Raw genomic sequence first — 17,883 nt, forward strand, 5'->3', positions numbered from 1 at the left:
ACTATTATTCTTCACATTGCAGGACCACAGCACAGTTCTCTGCTCTACCTTATTAGAATGAGTCACATATTGTAACTCCCACATGTGATCTGGATCAGGGGCGTGCATAGAATTCATGGGGCCCCATAGCAAAATTCAGAATCTGGCCCCATTACCCCACAAAATCATATCACAGACAGAATATCTATCTATCTATCTATCTATCTATCTATCTATCTATCTATCTATCTATCTATCTATCTATCTATCTATCTATCTATCTATCTATCTATCTATCTATCTATCTATCTATCTACCTACCTACCTACCTACCTATCTATCTATCTATCTATCTATCTATCTATCTATCTATCTATCTATCTATCTATCTATCTATCTATCTATCTATCTATCTATCTATCTATCTATCTATCTATCTATCTATCTATCTCATATATCTATCTATCTATCTATCTATCTATCTATCTATCTATCTATCTATCTATCTATCTATCTATCTATCTATCTATCTCTACACTCATTAAAAAAAAAATTAAGCACTTCGGCTGCCTTCACAGTGGCATGAAAATCATGCGAGATTTGTAGCGTTGCGAGAGGCACAAATCTCCTACAAATATGTACCCCATTCTTTTGAATGGGTTCATACATATGAGCAATGTTTTCCTGCATGGCACCGCAATGCAGTAAACAAATTTCAGCATGTTCTATTATTCTGCGTGCTCTCACATCGCAGCGCCCATTGTTTTTAATGTGACCCGCAGCAGCATCACACGTTCTCCCATTGAAAGCAATGGGAGATGCTCTGCAGCCTTCCGCCGCAGATGACAGCAGCGGCAGGAGGATTGCTTCTTCCCTGAAGTGATGTGAGTCAGTTTTAACATGAAAACGCCTCACATCCTTGGAGAACTTACATGGTGGGGAGAGCGATATGGGGGCAGGATTCATGGCCCCACAATGCATGTGAATTTAGCCTTAGGACATTGGTGTCAAACTCACTTTCACCGGAGGACACACCAGCATTAGGGCGGCTTCACACAGATGTATTTGACCAATGCATTGCATGCACAGAATTAGCACGCATAATACGCGAAGAGAATAGAACCCATGAAATGCACGCAAGAAAATAGTACATGCTCTCTTTTCCTGCTTATTTGTTCACCAAAGGGCCCAAAGTCTATAAACAGAATGCGCAATATTCCGCATAAACCCACTGGGGAAAGAACACATCTGGACGTGATAAGCTAAATAGCCTTTTAAATTAGGGCGAGTGGGTGTCGCTCACACATATAAACATGTTCTGTGTGTGCAAAAACATACAGTACAGTGTGCAGATCTGTGCAAATTACCCTTGTTCTTTTCCCTGTTTCACGCATCCCCTTGCATATTGCACATGCATTTGTGCACCTCCCACAGACTTCTATGGGGCCCCTTGGGGCACAAATATGCAGGAAAATAGCGCAGGTACTAATTTTTTTTGCGAGCGCATGAAATTCACGCAAAAAGGTTGCTGGTGTAAACAAACCCATTGACATCAATGGGTTCTATTCTTTGTATATGGTATGCGTTAATTCCCCACGTGCAATGCGTGCTGCAAATATGTCCATGTGAGAACACTGCGTATTTGAATTACAGAAAATGCATACACCCATTTGAATGAGTCCTAAATATAACTACTCTTCAATATGGTTGTGGAGCCCTATGTACTATGGTGTGGTGTCTCCTCTTCCACCTCTTTAGCACCGGGCTTCCTACCTTGGAGGGTGGCTAGGATGCCTGGGTAGGGCTGTCAGAAGTATGTCACCACTTGTGAGTTTTTGAGCAGAGCGGTGTGGAGGTGCTTGCCAGAGCTCACAGTCCAAAATCCCACCCTCTCTGTCAAGAACTGGCTGTGTCCTCCAGGGAAAGTGGAGAGCTGGTCATTCTGCATCTGGAGCTTGTCGAGGGCCACATAAAATCATGTGGCGGGCCAGATTTTGACACATGTAAACTAATAAGCTGTCAAAGTAGTTGTTCCAGATGGTCTCATACATGTTCTATTGGCAATAAATCTGACGACTAGGCAGGCCACAGAAGTGTGCCAATGTGGTGGAGACATTCCTGCGACCCCATTGTGTGTGCGGCTGAGCATTATGCTGCTGGTAGATGCCTCTTGAAAGCCGCCATGAGAGGAACGCGTGTGGCTGCAGGATGTCCTGAATATATCGCTGAGCTGTCATTGTCCCTCGTACCACTACTAGGGGGGACCGACTGTCGTATGTGATGCCCCCAGACCATCACACCAGCGGTGTGGGCTGTGTGCTGCTCCGCAGCAAAGGTCTCCAGACACGAACACGGCCGTCAGTTACCAAACTAATCCTGGATTAATTGCTGAAGGCAACCCGGTTCTACTCCATAGCAGCTCAGTTTTGTTGTTTATGACACCATTGCAAACAGAGGAGAAGGTGGTTTTCGAAGGCAGTACATGTAATATGTGCCGTGAGACTAAATGTCCATCAGTCAAGTGCCTGGAAATGTTTCCGGAAGCCACAGGGACCTGGTGCCACCTGTCTCTGGATGGCAGACAAGAAGACAGAGCTGCTCATGCTTGTCAGATGATCAGACGATCTTCTCTACTGGTGGTCTTTGGAGGATATCCTGAGCCCAGTTGCCTTATGCGCATGCCCTTGCAAATCCACTAGTCTCAACACCTCCTAACAGTCTGGTCAGAACAACCCAGGTGGCGAGCAATTCATCGATACGACCATCCACCTTCTCACATTCCAATAATGCATCCCCTGTCAAACTTTGTGAACTGGAGTAAAATCTTTTTGATAGCATTGTAGAGGCGTCTAGTGGTCAACAAGCTTAACACAAGTGGAAAAAGGGGACCACTACATACAAGTAGCCTCTGAGAATGTCATCACTTGTATCCGGCACCAGCATAAAATCCACTGATTTTATGCTGGTGCCGGATACAATAAGACCATATGAGCACAGCTGATATGGTCTTACCCTCTTCATTGGACACCAGATACCAGATACCCACCCAACTTCACCAAATAACCTGCATCCCTGCACTGCAGACCTATCCTTTTTCTCAACATGGATAATCTGTATTCTCCATCGGATACTAGGAATTACCAGATCAGGGAATTGTTCATATTTTTTTTATCCAAAAGTATTTCAGCATTGGACGTATGCTTTATATCAGTTTATATGGGATAATATTTCCATATTCCTCATAGACATTCACTTTGTCTGATATAAAATATTTTTCTTCTTTGATCCCTTTGCTCATTTAAATGATGCACAAATCAAATTTTTTAAATCGATCCACACACAAATTACGAGATCACATTGTCTAATTCCTGTGCTCAACATATTCAAAGCCAACTTCCCAGCATTGGCTGCAATGTTCTCAGTCAAGCCAAACACAAAGACACAGAATCAATAGTTAACACAGGCCACACATGTGGATTATGTCCCATGTCAGAAAAACCTATTAGTGCCGTTGAAAAATGAATAAACCGACTAACAACATTCATCTTTCAGCTACATTCATCAATGTGCCCATCAATAATCCTTTGGGGGTGAATGGAAGCTTTATAGGACATTGCTATCACTTTATGGACCAGATACCCATGCTTGAACAATGATTGTGACCAGTGATTATCTGTTTTTAGATAAAGCCTATGGACACCATTGCTGACATTTTTTGTGGAAATCATTGTATTTTCACATAAAAATCAGTCTTGAAATTGGTTGTTATTACATTTTTTTAAACTATTTGCTTTTTATGCATCAATATGCTCTAATATTTTGCACTATTGAAAGAGAGAGATTTTTACAGAATTCGTCAGTCAGGTAGATTTATTAAAGACTTAAGGCCCATTTAGACACAAGATTATCGCTCGAAAGATGTCTTTTTAGCGACTTTCGAGCGATAATCGCTGTGTCATTTACAGTGCAAGATGTTATACAGCCCAGCGCTCGGAGCCGAGAATGCAGAAGACAAGTTGGGTGTCTTCGCTTGTCTTCTGCATCCAGCTGTTTTCTGCATGGAGCGCCCAGCTGTTATACAGCTGAGCACTCCGTGCGGGGTATGGAGAACACAGCTGGACCGCTCTGTTCTTCATACCCCACCTGTCATCAGGGAGCAGGATACAGCTGAAACAATAGTATCAGCTGTATCTCGCTGTGAATCCCTGATAAGGCTCATTGTTCTCTTTCAGCACACTGAAAGACAATTATGACGATGGCATGACGAAAACTGCATGATGTAAGTGCAGATACACACAACGATTATCGCTCAAAAGACGGCTTTTGAGTGAATTTTGAGCTTTAATCGTTGTGTCTAAATGGGCCTTAACACTAATGACAAGCGCGGGGGGGGGGGGGGGGGGCGGGGGGGTTGTGAGACATAATGCTCATAGCAAGTGAAGGGGGAGAGATATGTTTAGTCCTAATTACAGTAGGGGAAGAGATACAGTGATGCACAGTTGAATCAGGTTCACTTAATGAATCAGGATTTACTATTGCTAACTACAAAGTGCGGACTGCTAACTAACTGCTTATGGTTGGTTACAAGTGCCGACGCTGGCTTCTTAGTGTGCTGGATGACCCAACTTTCCTCTGACACATAATTCATTTTTTGTCATTGTTCTCGTCACTGATGGATGCAGACTGAGGGAGGAAAGAAGTTGATGATGGAACACGCATTTCTGCTGACTTGATGTTGAGGAAAGAACGGATTCAAGAGTTGTCTTTGAGTTGGAGGTTGTGAGGGCTTGGATGTGTTCTTTAATGGTCAGGGTCGAATCAAAGGCTACACCAAGGCAGTGGACTGGTGGGACTAGGGAAAGTATGGAACCACTGATAACGATTGATAGGTCAGGTCTAGTGAAGAGGGTTGAGAAAGATGGAAGAGATGTAACGAATTTGGTTTTCTCCATGATGAGTTTTAGAACGAGGGAGGAAAAGAGGAGGATACAGCTGATGGATACTAGTAAAGAAGTGAAATTTGGGCAAGGAAGTAGATTCGAATCAGAGAAAAGGTGATTCCTAAAGCCTTGGAATGCTATGAAAAGTTCAAAGCCAAACTATAATGCCATGACTTCTATGTAAAACAGAGCAATGACAGGTATGCCACAACCGCTTTCATATGGATACTGGCTAATCCTAGCAGATAACTTCGACTTGGTGACCTGTCTAGGTTCCCATTGAGTTTTCCAATATTTTAATAGAAGGAAACCCATTAAAGTCAATAACATTAGTCTGAACAAAGGTTAATATCTATAGGTATATAAAACAGAGAATAATGCGTGCTTATATTCGGGAAATATTAAGATTATACGCTGATTCTAAAGATATGTCCATGAGTTTGCAACTCCATATAGTTAGTTCAGAAAGTCTGAGCCTCCCACTGGCATTTCTATTAAGTTGAATTCATAGGTTACATGGACTATAATGCTCCCATGGAATATAATACCAACGTACCGAGGCAAGTGTGAAGTTGAAAAGACATACATGGTTGTTTGGTAATCTCCTAAGGCTGGTTTATATTTTTCAATGTATGGTTTAAAACTGTAATATCCTTTTGCAGAGGAATTTTCTGAATAGACTACCCCAGGTATAATTCCCAAATTTGCTTCTGCTTTGCCATTAAGCAGATTGCAAGAGAAAAACGGCAGGCCTATTCATATCTAATAGAAGCCACTGTATTAAACAATTTAGCAGTCAGCCATTTTTGCACTCACAGTGCTCTGGAACAGCAGATTTACTTTTTCCACATTTAATGTCACTTTTAATATAAAGACAATTTAAACAATATGAAACACGTATTAGAATCTTATTGTATAGTTTAGCAGCTTTAAATCCAGCTCCAACGTATTGAGATTGAACACCAATCCTGATTATATCCATTTAGACTAATCTGTTAATAGTTTTGTCTTCTCGTTACAATGGCTACCGAATAAGAACTTCTTCAGATGAAAGTGCGCATGCGGAACCACTGCGCAGTAAGTAGAATGCATTGATGTCAGTGGGTTTTCATCAATGTTTTCTTTTGTGCACATTTTATGCATGCGCACAAAAATAGGACCTGCTCTAGCATTCTGTGTATTTGCACAGCAATGGGCCCCATGCACAATATGCAAGGGGATGCGCAATACACTGCACAAAACTGTTGGGAAAAGAACACATCCGGACATCATTAGGCTAAATGGTCTTTTATATGAGATCGGGGGAGACTGGGAGGTTTTGCGCATATGAACAAGGCCTGCATGCACAAAAAGGTATAATACTATGTGCAGACACGTGCGCAAATCAGTCTAGTTTACTGCGTGAATATGTTGCGCTGAGGCAAGCATATTTGTGCATACACTCATCTGAAGAAGCCCTAACCACACTTTTAGTCCATTTTTCTCTTGTCTCAGAAGGCCCAAAAATTATTTTGAGTCATGTTCATGCCATGTATATGCCATACGCCAGGCCAATGCCTTTTTTTTCAAATGTGTACATTGTAGTCATATGTCAAATGAGTATAGCATTAGTATGTTCAGACATGACACAATATATGATGTAGTCGGGCATAGAGGCCATAGTACCCTGTTGTACCGCATCAAGCTTAGATACAAGATGTGATACCGGTGGGCATTAAGGCTCTAGTACCCTGTCGTATCGCCTCTAGCTTGGATAGAAGATGTGATACCGGTGGGCATTGAGGCTGTAGTACCCTGTTGTATCGCCTCTAGCTTGGATACAAGATGTGATACCAGTGGGCATTGAGGCTCTAGTACTCTGTTGAATCGTCTCTAGCTTGGATACAAGATGTGATACCAGTGGGCATGGAGGCTCTAGTGCCCTGTTGTATCGCCGCTAGCTTGGATACAAGATGTGGTGCGGCTGGGCATGGAGGCTCTAGTACCCTGTTGTACCACCTCTAGCTTTGATACACAATGTGATACAGGTGGACATGGAGGCTCTAGTACCCTGTTGTACTGCCTCTAGTTTGGACACAAGATGTGATACAGCCGGGCATGGAGGTATTCTGGTTCTGTATGGTATCTGGTGGCATATCGCTCAACATTTGCTGTAACTGAGGCTCTAGATTGTGGAAACTTGTAGGCTGTTGAAGTTGGTGTCCCGAGAAGCTCCCTACATGTTTTGTTGGCGATATATCTGATGACCAGGCAGCCACGGAAGTGTGGCAACCTTGTGGAGACATTCCTGTGACCCCCTTGTGTGTGTGGCTGAGCGTTATCCTGCTGGAAAATGCCTGTTGGAAGCTGCCATGAGAGGAACACATGTGGCTGAACATATCGCTGAGCTGTCATTGTCCCTCGTACCACTACTAGGGGTGACCGACTGTCCTATGTGATGGCCACCCAGACCATCTCACCAGCAGGGAGCAGTGTGCCGCTCCACAGTAAAGGCAGGATTGAGGCGCTCACTCCGAGGTCTCCAGACACGAACATGGCCATTGTCCGTGCCCAAACTAAACCTGGATGCATCTCTGAAGACAACCTGGTTCCATGCCACAGTAGTCAAGTAACACCATTTACAACAACACTGCAAATGGAGGTGACTGTGGGTGGGTATCAAAGCCAATACATGTAATGGGTGCCGTGAGACCAAATGTCCTTCAGCCAAGTGCCTGGAAATGGTTCTGACAAACACAGTGGCTGCTGGCAGTGAATTTTATACTGTCCAATTACCTTATTGTTAGCAATGGCTAGCTAAATCCTAGGATCAGTAATATTCTATACATGATATGATGTAATACAGGCACAACAATATCAATATTGTAGTTCAAGGAGCAATTCTGTTGAACAAAAAGACAACCGATGCAACATAATACACAGTTCGTATTTATCACTCCACCTTTTCGGGGTTTGGTAAAACTGGAACAAAAATTTGACAAACTCTAATGTCAAAGTCTCAATTATTTTTATGCTCGGCTCTTTTTGATGTCACTTCCTCCATTCACTCCCAAGTACTTGAGCCCAGCATTGGTAGTAGCTTTTTGAATAAGAAGCGCCCTGTTATCGGACCACACCGGTACCGATCTGATGACCTCGTTGCCAGGTGCCAAATTGGTAGATATGGAAGCCCGTGATGAGAAGATTTGCTAGCAATTATCTATCAATAGCATGAAAATCACTCCATGTTATGTCAAGACACTTCTCCATGATAACTCAATGAATTCTACTTTATTATCAACATTACCAACTCTTATACAGAAAGAAGAAGGTGGATTCTAGAGTTACTTGGTACAAAGATTAGTGTTACATAGGTGACAAAGCTGATTGATCATAAGGCCTATTGACATCTACCAAATAGTCTCAAAGCTCTTTAGGCCCATCTCAGACATAGAAATTACCTAAGTCAGGATATTGCTGTTGCATTAGACAATATTTCTGCTATAGCTGTGTGTCTTCTCTGTTAACATAGCTTAGCCTTATTTAATTTGTCTGTTGACTTCTTATCTTAAAATCCTAGTTACCGGCACTACAAAGTATAGGTTTTAGTCTTCTATTTAAGGGTTGATAGTCCAATACAAGGTAAGAAACATACACTTATTGCATTCTGAAACTTAACACTTTATATTCCATGACAGCCCCATCACTCACAAAAGTTCCCTGAAGCTGAGTGCAGCAGGCCTGCTAACTAACTATTTAGACCCTAGTGGTATGCACACCTAGCAGCCGTACTGAAGCCAGCCTCATGTGCTGTCTGGGAGTACTTACATTAATTGACTCAGTCTATTCCAGAGTCAAGAGCGCTCCTCTACCACGGCTTCCAGGAATCCTCTTCACAGTCCTAATACCCCTTCTGGGTTGGGGCGTAGCATGGTCTCTCCCTCTCTTGTTGGTAGCTTCAGGCAGTAGGCAGTCGCCGTCTCCTCAGTCCATAGCCTTCTGCTTCTTCTCTGCTGCTCTCCTGAAGACCACTGCACCTTTCCTGGAAGATCCTCAGTAGCACTTCTATACGCTTCTACAGTTCCTGTGCTCTCTCATAGTGGCAATGCAAAACATTCCTCCTTATATAGGGTGCTTGCAGGGAACCTGGAAAACTCAAACTTGTTCTCACGGGGAGGGTGGAACTTCAAATCCACAGCGTTGGCCGTCCTGTAACTTTCTGGTGATTCCGTTTACCTAACTTGGCTGTATGTTTGGGGTCGTTGTCCTGCTGCAGAATAAATTTGAAGCCAATCAGACACCTCATTGATGGTATTGTAGGATGGATAAGTATTTGTCTCTATATCTCACCATTGAGGACACCAGTAATCCTGACTATACCCCCAGCTCCATTTGCTGAAATGCAGCCTCAAAATTGTAAGGAATCTCCACTATGCTTCTCTGTATTTCAAATTTTAACTCATCAGTCCAGAGCACCTGCTGCCATTTTTTTGCGCCCTAGTTCCTGTTTTTTTTTTTGCATAGTTGAGTTTCTTGGTCTTGTTTCCATGTTGAAGGTAAGGCTTTTCAGGCACAATTCTTCCCTGAAGACCACTTCTGGCCAGACTTATCCGAATAGTAGATGGGTGTACCTGGGTCCGACTGGTTTCTGCCAGTTCTGAGCTAATGGCATTGCTAGACATCTTCTGATTTTGAAGGGAAATAAGCATAATGTGGCTGACCACTACTAATACGGTCCTTACCATTGCCGTTACTTTGTGCTTCTTCAAAAGAGCTTGAAGAGCACATCTCAAAACCCCAGTGTATTTTGAAATTTTTGGCCGGGAAAGACTTTGCTGATGCAGTATAACTGCCTTGTGTCTTGTTACTGTCTTCCACAACCTCACCTTTGTAGCAGAGTTTAGCTGTTCTTCACCAAATTTTAAAGGGCGCTTCTACTTGCAAACTACTGATCGCTTATTCTTATTCAATAGTAAGGCCTCCTACACAAAGGCGATAGCAATATCGGGCCATGATTCACGGCCCATTATGGCTCTCGCAATCCTTGTGAAAAGCTCTGGATGCGAGGTGTTTTTGCAGAGAAACAGCCTCGCATCACAGCAGGGCTGAAGGAATCTCATGCTATGGTTGTCACAGCCACAGCAGAAGATAGCGATCTTCTCCCATACCCACAGGGCTGAAGGACTCCCCTGCCACTGCTGTGACAGCAGTGGCAGAGGATTGCAATCATCCACCATTTACTTTCAATGGGGCTGGTGCTGCTGCTGCCGGCCCCATTGGAAACAATGGGCGAGGTCGCAAAAAGATAGGACATGCTGCGATTTTGTTTTCATGCTGCTTTGTAAGCATTAAAACATCGCACATGTGAAGTGAGCCATTGGAAGCCACTGGCTTCATAATTTAGCGATTTCTCGCAGCCTTGCATCTCTGGGAATTCGTGAGATTTCATCTCCAGTGTGAAGGCACTCTAAATTGGGGTCCATTCTCTGGGACCCTCACTAATCAGCTGTTCACTAGAATGATGTGCTTGTGCACTCAGCTGATTTCTGTTGGAAGCAGATAGCTCTGTTCTTACTGCAGTGGGCAGACTTGGTATTGCAGGTAAAGTTCTAATTAATTTCAATGGTAACTGTGCCTGCAATGCCAAGCCTGGCCAGTGACAATGGAGTTGTTTACGTTTTGCAGAAATCAGCTCAGTGCACAAGAAAGAAAACAGGGGATTGGTGGGGCTCCCGGGCAGTGTACCCCTGCTGATCTACTGTTGATGGCCTAGCCTAAGAATAAGCCATCATTAATTTACAACTGGACAACACCTTAAGCTTCCTATACAACTGTTTCTATTTTACTTAATGACTATGTTCAAAATTACATATGAAAATGATGATCATTATAACCTGTTTGGTTACACCTGACTATTTCTACAAATTCTCTGACTTTGTGCAAATTTACCCAGAAGAATCGATGATGTTTTGAAAGGAAGAGGTGGTCACACCAAATACTGGTTTCATTTAGATTTCTCTTTTTTTCATTCACTTTGCATTTTGGTAATTGACAAAAATAAACAATTGACACTTCTGTTTTTTACGTATTCTTACTTTGCAGCATTTTTTCCACAGCTGCCTAAAACTTTTGCACAGTACTTTATGAGTATACTACGGCCTGATGTGCCCTTATTCACACAAATGTATTTTGATGCTTGTATTGGTTCAAATTTTGTAAGATACAATAGTCAATGTGGCTATTTATTTAATAACTCTTTTTGGGTCTGTATTTCGAATACACGGACTATGTTTTATCGTTATCTGCATTGGTATTGTCTTCCCCCAACAAAAGTCAATAGAACCAGCTGAGAAATAGGCAAACTAATATTCTGATTTGCATGTATATCTGTATTTGCATCCATGTTTGATTGGCATTTAGTCCATTACATGGTCAAGGAAAGGTGGTGTGCTACGACTAGCTAGCCCAATAAGCTTACGAGTAGTGTGAACCTGCACGGTTCTTCCTATTGGCAAAGCAGTTCTAGGAATCAAGGGCACTAACAATACAAAGGTCACTCGACCATCTCTACAAAACATTGGCAAGTCATTGGAGATCTATTCTGGGGTGAAGAATATGGTAGAGGTGGGATGGTTCCCATACCAAATTTTCTGCCGGGGCTCTATTTCTTCTGTGCACACTTCGGTTCTGAAAATTAAGAAAACTTTTAATGTATTAATATATAACCTGCAAGTTTGCTATGGAAAAATATGTTAAAAACAATCACAGAAAATGGCCATATACTTACTGACTAAGGCGGGCAGAAAAATATGTTGTGTTTATAAGTTCTTCACATGAAACATTTTTTTCCTCTGTTGGTAAGCAATGTACCTTGCAGTATATTGATTAGGATCCCTCTCGTCTTCGGACATAATTCCGCCTATCCCCGTGGAGTCATTTTGATATGTGATACTTATAATGCATGTGATCTTGAACACACAATCCTCTTGTTCTTCTGGTAAATTACATGCTTCTGACTGGCTCCACTAACTCTTTAGCTGTTGGAGGCTTAAAGATCAAGAGTTCCAATGTTTCCTTAAACTTTGCTGAACTCCAGTTATTATCTCAATGGGTTTGCTTTATTCTTTAAACTGACAGCTTAACCACTTAGTGACCACCAATATGCCTTTTTACTGACCTCACTAAAGGGCTTTATACCTCTTTCAAGGTGGTGGCTTGGCTGACTAATGACAGCCAGGCTCCTGCTATAACTGCTGGAACCGAAGAAACCTCTTTCTGGCATTTCATATGACGGAAGTCTACAGGACTATGTAGCGCGGGTTAAATTTTGCAATTTATCTCGGATACGTACCCAAAAAACGTACAAAGAAAAACGACAACCGCAAAATACTAGACCGCACATAGCTCTGTTGCTGGAAAATAAAAAAGCTATCAGCCTTAGAATGCAATGATGTAGCATCAATTGTTTTTCTTTAAAGACATGCGTTTATATTGCTTCAGTAGTAAAAAATAAAAGCATCTATATAAGCTTGGCATCGCAGTAATCTTGCTGATCAAGATAAGAAAATGATCATATTATTTTTACAGAATAGTGAATGATGTGAAAACAAAACCAAAATAACAATGCTGGAATTCCTGGAGTGTTTTCCATCTCCTCCAAAAATATAATACCAGTTATACAACACAATATATGTACCTCAGAGTGGTGCCATTGAAATACACAACTCATCCCATAAAAACCAAGCTCTCTTATGGCTATGTCAACAAGTTATGCCTCTTGCAATGCAATGATGGAAGTCACTTGGACCTTAACCCTTTCCAATCCACTGTCTGACGTCTAAAGACATTCTGATTGAAGGCTGCAGAGCTCCGATGTCGAAAGACGTCTGGCAGGGTATTCTTACTGTATATTACTGGCTGCTCTGTTGTCGGGGGCCTCTCCAGCATGTCCCATACCGCAGTACTGGATCTAGCCAGCAGATGTCGCCATTGTATCATGGCAGAAAGAGAAAGCCCCCTAGGAAACCCTAAATCCAAAATTGGATTGCAAAGGGTTAAGGCACAAAATACAATACACCACTAAGGGGTTAACCTTACTTTTTACATCACATAAGCCATTGCACCAATGGGATGAATATGATAACAAGTCTGCAAAAACAGAAATGTGAAGTATTTTGCTACTTCATTACAGAACATATTATTTTCCTGCTGAAAAAGAAAACCATTTTTTGCACAAGTGACTCGACCGTGAGTTCCTTTTTCGTGTTTTAGAAAGTTTGCATTCTCGAGTTTGGTTAATGGAGTTGTCTCACCCTATTACATGTTTCAAAAACAGTTTACAATGGTGTAAAATAACAAAAGAAGTAAAACTTTACCAACCCCCTTGCTCTGTTACAGACACATCCCCATTCCCTGCCGGTATTTGTTTCTCTTGCTTCAGTAAAGACATGCCAACACAAGAAGGGACTGCTACAGCCTGAGATGTGTCAACCCCACTATGGTCACCGCTGGGACATGTGATTGGCTGCAGCTATTACATCACTGGAGCAGGAAGAACAGATACCAGCAGGTGACTGGGAAGTGTCAGATTAGAGCAGCAAGTAAGTGGTAAAATCAGTATTATGAAGAGGAGAATGGTGGTCAATTGGTGGTTCTGTAAATGGGAAGAGCACCACCTGCTCCCCTCTCATTAGTGACAGTGGCCGCTTTGGCCACGCTAAGTTCCACCCCCTATTAGTCAAGGCAGGAAGAAGAAGAGAAGGGAGAGAGACATGCACCAAATTCAGGCAGATGAATTTTGCGCCTGAAGCGCCAGAGATTAGCACTGCTTGACTGTGTTGTGTGGAAGCTCTGCTCCCTCCCAAGGGTCCATGAATCATCTCGGTGCCCTGCAGGCACAATATAAAAGCCTCTGAACTGTGCCACAGGAGAAAAGGGCACAGGGATTGCTAGAGTGAGTGGAGGCGCTGCTAGGAGTTGCTGCTGGAGAGGTGCAGTCTGCAGAGGAGCTGCTGCTGAAAAAAAAGAGAGACAGGAAAGGACAGCAGGAGCCTTGAGCCCTGGATGTGAGAGTGCTGACCAAGGGACCCAGAGGCTGCTTGCTACAAAAAGGGAGTACAACTGATTGCGACCTGGAATTAAGGAGAACTTTGTGGTAGAGTTGCCCTCCTTGTTTAGGACGAGCCTGAGTTGGTAGTAGTGGCAATTCCCATACAACACAAGTGTAAGTGAGGCCGGCCTCTACACAAACTCTAGGTGTGCACGCCAGTAGGGATAGAAAGAGATAGCCGACAGGGACAGAGCCACATTGGAATTTCAGACTGGTGCTAGGTTTTTACTAGTCATTTTGCGGGGGAAGATAGCTAATGCCACAAGCAGGAACACCTTTACGAGAGACTGTGCACTATATTTCATGATCTGTATTTCTGACATGGCACCATTAACTATTATCCAAGTGCTATTGATATGTACGCAAGTTACTACTATTACTACAAATTCTTCACACAGATGATTGTTCCTATGTTTAGCTAGCAGTAGATAGTGATTAAACTTTCAAAAGTGAAATTACATACTCATCATCATTGCATTATTGCTCCATTGTATTTTTGTGTTTAAAATAAATTCTGCACACCTGGGTTACTCCATCTGCTGCATTGTCTTCTGAATCCTGCATTACTATTCCATCACCCGCAATAGTCCATTGACATAACCTACAGTTCCAAATATTTGGGTTATGTTATGACAGTCGACCATCAACCTATTGTTATTTACCTTGGCTTTATGCAACATTTTGTTGATGAAATACAGGAACAGATTTTAGCTACTATGTACAATTTTAGATGTATATAGAGCCATTATAGCATATTTCCCTAATATTTTGATAATTACTAGAGATGAGCGAGCACCAAAATGCTCGAGTGCTCATTACTCGAGTCGAACTTTCAGTGATGCTCGAGAGTTCGTTTCGAGTAACGAACCCCATTGAAGTCAATGGGCGACTCGAGCATTTTTGTATATCGCAGATGCTCGCTAAGGTTTTCATTTGTGAAAACCTGGGAAATTCAAGAAAGTGATGGGAACAACAAAGAAACGGATAGGGCAGGCGAGGGGCTACATGTTGGGCTGCATCTCAAGTTCCGAGGTCCCACTATTAAGCCACAATAGTGGCAAGAGTGAGACCCCCCCCCGCACTGTCAGCATAAAGATCATTCTCCTCTGCCACAGAGAAGAACGATGTTAGCCCATTGAATTCAATGGAGCCGGCAATACAGCCGGCTCCATTGAAAGCAATGGGCTGCCGGCGATCGCAGGATGAATTGTCGGGAAGGGCTTAAATATATAAGCCCTTCCCTGCAATTCATCCAGAAATGTGTAAAAATAAAAAAAAAAATATACTCACCTGGTCCCGGCAGAACGATGTTAGCCCATTGAATGCAATGGAGCCGGCAATACAGCCGGCTCCATTGAAAGCAATGGGCTGCCGGCAATCGTGGGATGAATTGTCGGGAAGGGCTTAAATATATAAGCCCTTCCCTGCAATTCTTCCAGAAATGTGTAAAAATAAAAATATATATATACTCACCTGGTCCTGTATTGCCAGCTCTATTGAATTCAATGGTCAGTGCTCGTTTAATCGAGATGAGTACCGCGTGGTGCTCGTCTCAAGTAACGAGCATCTCGAGCACCCTAATACTCGAACGAGCATCAAGCTTCTTTGATAGAAAGGATGGTCAATCCCTCAGAGTATGTCTCTGACAGCAAGTGTTCAATTTCCTTTTCGCCTCCCTGCACTATAAATAAATACGTACATGGTTCCCATTGAAATCAATGGGTGGGCCATTTAATGCATGAGTATGTTGGGTGCTCCAGAGCAAGAGATGGTGTTTGTAACTGCAGCGACCGAGAGCCAGGCCTTCAGCCAGAGAGACAGCGGGGTACAAGATGGCGGTGGTTCACGGTGGCACTGCCATGTCCTCTCCTGAGAGCCGTAGTATACCCCAGTTTAGCTGCTTACAGGGTGATAAGATTTAACAGTCCTGACTACCGAGGATTAGTTCTAGATTGTCTTTGTGATGCCAGGGCCCCTAGATGAGTGACAACTCACTTGCAGTGAATAAATGAGTCTACAAACACAATGTCTTTTAAAACCAGAGGCCCATCGTTTCCTTTTACTCACATTTTCCACTCTTGATTTTTCAATACAAAATAAGTGTGCGCGGCGTTTCTGGGATTGCCGCCTTGATGATAGTCTGGTGCTGGTTTTGGAGATGTTTCTACATCTTCTAGCTCAGTGGGTGTCCTATTTGGTGTGACGTGCTTGGTCGCACCTGCAGATGATTATTTGGGCTATTTAGCCTGGCTGGAGACTGAGCTGAACTGCGGTTGATTCTCAGTCTTTCCCTGACTGGGCTAGCAGTCAAAAGGTTCCAGCTGGATCATTCAGTTACTTGCCACAGCTAAAGCTAGGTACTGCATTTGTTTGCATTGTTATTTTGGTTTTCTGTTTTTGTTTTCTTTCCACATGTAGGGTCAACTAGGGGCCGAGGTACGTGGTCAGGGCCGTCCTTATTGGGGCGATCGCCCTGCTTTTAGGCAGGACCCTTCCCAGTGTTTGTTTGCGTAGGGACAGTATTTCCCCTATTTTTGTTCCATACTTGTGTTGTCATTTATTTGCATTTTTGATAGATCTGTGAGTGATAGATCTAGCGTGTCCAGGTTGTACTTAACAAAGTACTTTTGCTTTTCAATGAGAAACAAATGCTCTTGAACAAATTAAGTACCACGTTTCTTGACATGCTTTCTTCCCTTGCATACCTTTCCGAAACACTTGAAAACAGAGAGTCCTTCGATGAATGGCTGTGATTGGTTCATCAAGCGCTGGCTATGATTGGCTAAGCATCAGCCAATCACAGCCCGCGCTTCCAGAAGACAGGGATTTTTCAATCCCCAGCCAGAAGAGATGAAGAAGAAGACTGCCGGGGACCGAGAAGATGCTGCGGCAGAACCCAGGACAGCACTTTTAGGTGATGTATACTTTTTTTTTCTGTAGCATTGTAGCAACGCGACAAAATCCAGTGTGAAGGAGGCTGAAAAATTACAACGACAGCTGTGCTGCAATTACCAACCCCAGCCAATACATGGCAGTTGGTTCTATCTGTTTCTGTCCTGTACTTTGTGTTTCGACGGGGACAAGAGGTGCTCAAACAGTTGATGGGCTTGAGCTGGACTCAGCCAATCAACGTATTTTGAGAATAGCTCATGAAAAAAAAAAACAGGCCAAAAACCCCTTTAAGTGTATTATTTTGATCTCTGTCCATGGCCCACTATAAAATACTGTATGTACTAATACTAGCTTTATTTTCAATTCTGAAATGCAAATACACTTGAGGCTCAGTAGAGTACGACATAATGTGCAGTATGCTGTGACTTGGGATGTCATTCAGGCAGACTCTCTTCAAGGAAAAGTGCAGTAATACTGTTATTACTAATCAGGGTGTTGACTCCAGCAGAATCCCTTGTCCCTTAGAGAACCTTTTCCACTATCAATTCATGGATGAGGCTCTAATGTAAGACGATTTCTAGGCTAACCTACAATACTTTGATTGATTCAACAACTGCAATTGATACACCAAAGTCTGTCACCTCTGTCACTTGTCAAAACAACTATTTATGTTGATTATTAGGTGGATATTCTGTCCATCAGGGGAAAACAAATCAACTGGTATTTTAGCTTCACATAGTCACAGCCTATTACAGATGCTATTGTGAATATGAATAGATCAGAGATTGACACATATGGTACACTTTAGTAATAGAAACACCACATGGTCAGTGGAAAATGAAGCAATTGTACAGTGCCACTTGGCTAATTTAAAGAGATATTTTTTGCATGATTGCACTTATTGTGTTGCATGTTTACCGTTTACCAGTACAACCTAAACATTGTTATGATGCAGGCTATACATCTTATAAAGTCGTCGAAAGT

Source organism: Eleutherodactylus coqui, chromosome 12, assembly GCF_035609145.1.
Source record: "Eleutherodactylus coqui strain aEleCoq1 chromosome 12, aEleCoq1.hap1, whole genome shotgun sequence".
Lineage (NCBI taxonomy): Eukaryota > Metazoa > Chordata > Amphibia > Anura > Eleutherodactylidae > Eleutherodactylus > Eleutherodactylus coqui.